This window comes from Lactuca sativa, chromosome 5 (genome assembly GCF_002870075.4).
Source record: "Lactuca sativa cultivar Salinas chromosome 5, Lsat_Salinas_v11, whole genome shotgun sequence".
NCBI lineage: Eukaryota > Viridiplantae > Streptophyta > Magnoliopsida > Asterales > Asteraceae > Lactuca > Lactuca sativa.
This window is the reverse complement of record NC_056627.2, coordinates 51,795,256-51,801,049: the sequence shown is the minus strand read 5'-3', so window position 1 is coordinate 51,801,049 and position 5,794 is coordinate 51,795,256. Positions and strand designations below refer to the sequence as shown.

The 5,794-nt window shown below is 34.4% G+C and overlaps 1 long non-coding RNA gene across 1 annotated transcript; it reads left to right on the top strand.

The window, feature by feature from the left end:
- Window positions 1-441: 441 nt before the first annotated feature.
- Window positions 442-955, top strand: LOC111884871 (uncharacterized). The gene is made up of 3 exons (XR_008223965.1): window positions 442-531; window positions 641-761; window positions 856-955. It is a non-coding gene; the product is annotated as an uncharacterized LOC111884871 (long non-coding RNA).
- The last annotated feature ends 4,839 nt before the right edge of the window (window positions 956-5,794 follow it).

Here is a 5,794-nt window from a genome sequence, read left to right as displayed (position 1 = left end):
GAATGAAGCAATTTGATCTGTTCCGATTTCCCGATCGGTTTACCTAATCTCAGGTATATTCTTCGCATATGTCGACTCGATTTCTTTTTTCTAAATTTCTAGGGTTTGTCTGTTGCTTACCTGTTCAACATCATCACCAATTTCGTATTATAATTAAGATGTGGTTGGTTTCTTCGCTTACTTGATAAGCCCAAATAAAATCTAAATTGTCTGCTGCTTTCTCAGGTTGGATATACAGAGGTTTCACATTGAGATTGAAGTAAATCCTAGCAATCTTAGATGAGCAAGAAGGAATGATGGGGTCAAAGGCAGCCACAACGTTGAGGTATGTGATTTACTTTGAATCGGTACCTATACTTCTCTTTCCCTTTCATGCTTCTATCAGCATCGACTTGCAAAGATCGATTATTAGAAATTCTGGAAAAACGATGATCGATTATCAGAAATTCTGAAAAACGATGATCGATTGAAGGTCTTCCGGTGAAGCAATCTTGGCCATGGGAAAGAAGAAGATGCACATGAATTTTTAAGGTAAAGTGACTTATACTTTTGCATTTATGATTTATGCCATTTAAATTGTTGTAATAGTCTCTTAGTGAGTTGACTTAGTTGACTCAGTTATCAAGTGATGTTATTACAGGTATGCTATTGATACTTTGCAATCCGCCAGTCTTAAGGAAGCTGGAACAAAATCTTCCAACTCCTTAGAAGAAGAAACAACTCTAATCGGACTTACATTTGGTGGTTATCTAAGATCTAAGGTAACAATGTCTTTTATTAACTACTTCAAATCATCTTTATCTAAAACACAAGAAGCTTCTAATTTCTAAAGCTACTGTGGCTTTTGAATTGTAGATAAAGTGCATGAAATGTGGTGGAAAATCATAGCGATATGAGCGGATGATGGATCTCACTGTTGAAACTGAAGGTGATATAGCAACTCTTGAAGAAGCTTACATGCACTGAAGTACTAGATGGTGAAAAAAAGTACAAATGCAGCAGGTTTGTTCAAAATCTCTCATCTAATCTTACCTTAAAACTTTTTATTTATTTATTTATTAACTTTTTAACTTATAGGTGTAAATCCTATGAGAAAGCCAAAAAGAAATTGACATTGTTGGAAGCGCCAAATGTGCTTACCATTGCATTAAAGCGATTTCAAGTATTTTTTTTAAATTTTTTTAATTTTTAATCAAAGATGCTACAATACATGAATAAATGAAAGTAAAAAGTAAAAGAACATTGCTATTTGTTGCAGTCTGGTAAAAAAAAATTCCGCTGTGGTGTGAAGTTCATTTAACATGAGCATTTTGCCCCTAAAATCACCTTTGGTAACACTTTTTGTCCCCTTTGTTAAATTTAATGACCGTTTTACTCTTATATTCCAACAAACAGTTTTAACAATATTTCCACTGATATGATTTATTGTTTTTTTTATTTGAAAGATATTGGTTGGGTGCTCTGTTGGGGGTATGGTAGACATGGATCTTGACAACATCACAGTGTTCCCTCATTTATTGAGTCTCTAGCTGCTGAGAAAGCTGTCCATATTGCTTCTGGAGGTTCTTCATCAGCTGTTGTAACTGGTAATATATGTCTCCTTTGAAACAAGTTTAGTTGTTGTTCTTTTTTACTTTTATCAACTCCTACAAGGATAAAATTGTCGTCCTTACTTAACTAATATTAACACCTTACAATATTTTTAAGTAGTAAAATTACCTATTTACCTTTTTTTTAATAATCACCTATGATGATTTTAGTTTATTGAACTTTTGGAGTTTGAACTATACCAAGAGGCTAAATAACAACAGTCTAAGAGGACCAATTCCACAAGTGTTGGCTAACTTGACCCAACTCACATTTGCGTGATCTCTTTAATAAAAAACTTTAAACCTTAATCTTTCGAGTCAAATGCCTTTTCATTTGGTTGAATTTACTAAAATAACCTTCCATTTACAGGGACATATCCTTTAGCATTTGGAACAAGCCAGTGGTGTTTTTGTTTGCTACTTTTCAGGTATGGATTTGTTTTTTGGTGGAGGATACGACACAACTAACAAGTATTCTTTGATATAAACAGTTAGCATTAAAATATCCAATTACATGTTATAATGGTATACTTTTATAATAGAGTTTACATTATATGTTGTGCTCACATAACTGTTCATTTAGGATTGTCACGCAGAAAGCTTCTCATGCATATAGATCTCTGACCGGATAAAGTGTTTTTTTTACATAAGATATTTTTCTGTTTCTTTTTCTAGACTGAACTAACCATTTCAAATGAGACTAAATGAGGGAACCAAAGGATAATCACTTTTTCAAAGAGTAGATAAAGGTTTGGCTTAATTTCGTAGATGAGGTTAATGGATTTGATTTTCGCAAATGGTGGCAGTGTTTGCTGATAAAAAGTAATGTAACTACATTACTTCATCTTTAATTTATTCATAATGCTTTAATATATATCCAATCTCTTTGACATTCGACTTAACATAAAATTATAATGGCATTGATATTAAACAAAATGACCAAGTGTGATGCGTTCTAAACTTTTTCATATGAACATTCATTTTTTTTGTAGGTGGCAACTAAAATGAATTATTTGACCATGAGATAGCACTGCCATTGTAATTGCCCTTGAAGGAAAAATGATCAGATTTGGATTGTTGGTTGTAGCATTTACAACTTATTTCCAGGTGGCACCTTCAAATGACAGTATTTTTTGTGTTTTGTACTCTTTATAGGTTGAACAATATACTATGATTGATTCATCATTAGGACCACCGACTGAGGTGAGGAAAACTGCCTTAGTTGTGATTAAAATTGTGATAATAGATTTTATTCTTAAAGAGTTTGAAAGAATTGTAATCTATCACATTTTTCTTTCAAAAGAAATAGAATGAAATCCAATTCAATCCCGTAAAGCGGGGTTCTTCCCTGGTTATAGCTAACTCACGAAAATGAATATAATATCTTACATTGATTTTGGACTGGTAATCTCACATAAAAATGTTAGATTATTCTAAAATATAACTTTGACGCACTCGGACCTTGTAAGTCGCATATTTGAAACACAACTATGGAACTCAAAACATAATGACAATGCAAAAATCTCATTTTCTTAGACATTTAGGTGACATCGTCGACAAGTCAACCTCATCTATTTGCTCGGGATATGATATCCCTAACGACAACCACATGCTCCATAAAACCATACTTCAACCAATCTATAAGATAAAGTCGCACTACATCCTCGTCTAAAAAATTTACTAAACTATTTTCCTTAAAAGGGCCTCGGAGATCCATAATTTGCACACCATCATATGTATTTTTTATTTTTTTGGAACACTCATCTTTTAAAGTTAGATAAGTTAGTATTATTCTCAGTCATCTAACAAAAATTTATGAGCTTTAATAAAATATTTTTGACTGTCTACCCTAAATAAAAATTGTTGATTCATAACTGGTGGATCAGTTATGACCTCTTGACGAGGACGTTATGCAAATGAATAGACTCTCTAGATGTGTTAGGTATGTCGAGCCAAGAGCTCACATGTTTACCTATATATTTTTGGTTGCACCAGTCAATTGGTCTCTATAATGGATTCGAGTACATTTGCACATTTACCGTTAAATTAACATCATATACTAGGTGATGTTGTAAAATACAAAGAAAAATAATAATAAATTTTTTGATAATTTCATAAAATAATGTTTGTTACCGTATTTTCGACAGTTTTTCAAAGACAAATTTTCTGAAACCAATTTATGTTAAATCTTTTTTCGAAAATAAACTTGTTGAAAAAGTTCATATCTTTGCAAAACAATTTCAAACTTATTCAAGATTTTCGAAGCATATAAAAATCTTATCAAGAAAATGTTATGCGCCTAATCTACTAATTGCACACCTTTTCATATGGAAAATGTAAGCAAAAAATTCGACAAACGCTAGAAGCTCCGAGCACCCTGCACGAATTATGTCCTACATCTACTATGAAAAAGGTACAAAACTTAATTGTCTTTTCATTTTTCAAGATTGTAAGTTTTGATTTTCGAGAATGTTGTTCGAGAAAGATCTCTACTTCAAAAAGAAAAAATCGCAAAAATGGTCCCCGTGGTTGTCAAAATTCTGTGACTTTAGCCCAAAAAAGTTTGGTGGTGCATCAGTGGTCCAATTTTGAATACCTTGTGTGATTTTAGTCCCTATAGTTCACATTTGTGGTAGTTTTGGTCCATATCCTACCTGAAATGACGAATATACCCTTAAATTATTCTTCTTTTTTTAATTTCTTTTAACTATTTTATTATTATTCTAATTAAAAATAAATAAAAAATAAAAATCTCACCAACTCACCCCTCTTATCTCTCCCCCTATACCTTTTATCTCATGTAAAAAAAACAATCATCATGCATTCCAAGAGCCAAGAATCGTCCGACAACCACAAATCGTCCCCTTCAAGATCAACCACCGTCAGACCCACTTTCGGAAACCACCACCCACATTGTTAGGCCACCACTTCGCCCTTCGCTTTCTCCAACAGTTGTACCAGCAAAAGAATGAGACAAAGAGGCGAAAACCTTAGGATTTCCCTTCTTCGATGGAGATATCTTCTTTTTAGAATCCAGATGTAGGGTGTACCCTTCTCGGCCCAGATTGGAGATGATCGGAGTTCAGATGTAGGTAGTGTGGCGGCTGAAAACCCTAACTAGAGATAGAGATGGAGGTTGTGGAGGGGATAAAGTGTAACACCCTTAAAATCACAAGAAATTTAAACTTTTAAAACCAACCCAAATTCATAAATTGTTTACAATAATAGTTTTCAAAGCATTTTCAAACATCAGAGTTTCCCAAAATCATAAGTCATAAACAAAGAGGATGTGTACGGTCACACCTTCACCATCCGCGGTCATCCGAAGTACCAGAAACATAACCCAAAACTGTAAGTCAACGCTTAGTGAGTTCCCCCAAAGTACCAACACATAAACAGATAACATATACAATAACAACATTTTGGGTTCAATCAACCATCGGGTTGGAATACCCTAGGCTCAATCAATCATCAGGTTGGAATGCCAATATACTATGGGTCCAGTCAACCATCGGGTTGGAATACCCCAAGCCCTAATCAACCATCAGGTTGGAATGTCAACATACAACGGGTCCTCTCATCCTCGGGATGGAATACCCTCGAGCCTAATCAACCATCGGGTTGGTATGCTGTGACATCCACAAAATCACGGCCAGAAAAGACCGGTTTGTTTATGCTTTGTTTGAAAATCAGAGTAACATTTTAAATGAAAGTATTGCGGAATTTGTCCCAAAACAAAATATGATAAAGATTTATCAAAAGCATTTCCATAGAAATGTATTTCATTAAAAGACTTGGGATGTCATGTTCGTACAGATCAAAAGCATAAACAGTACAATATAAGCCTTACTACATTATTTCATATATACAGGCCTATATCCGTAATCCCTCGTCCAACATCATATCTATGCTCATGCGCCACTACCTGTAATACAAGAAACTGAGTGGGTCAGGCTTGGGAGCCTGGTGAGCACATAGGGTTTTCAACCCACAATAAATAAGTTTATTAATTTCATCAATCAACAATAACCCAATTACCCGTTCCCGTTATCCTCACTTTACGTCCCTAAACACCTATCATAAGGGACCTAGCCTAAGGATCATCATCGGGACGGACACTACTGCTAAGAGGATTCCTCAGCAATAAATGTCCTAAAGGCAACCATGTGGGGGATCGAGTACACCGATGAACACATCGTTCACAA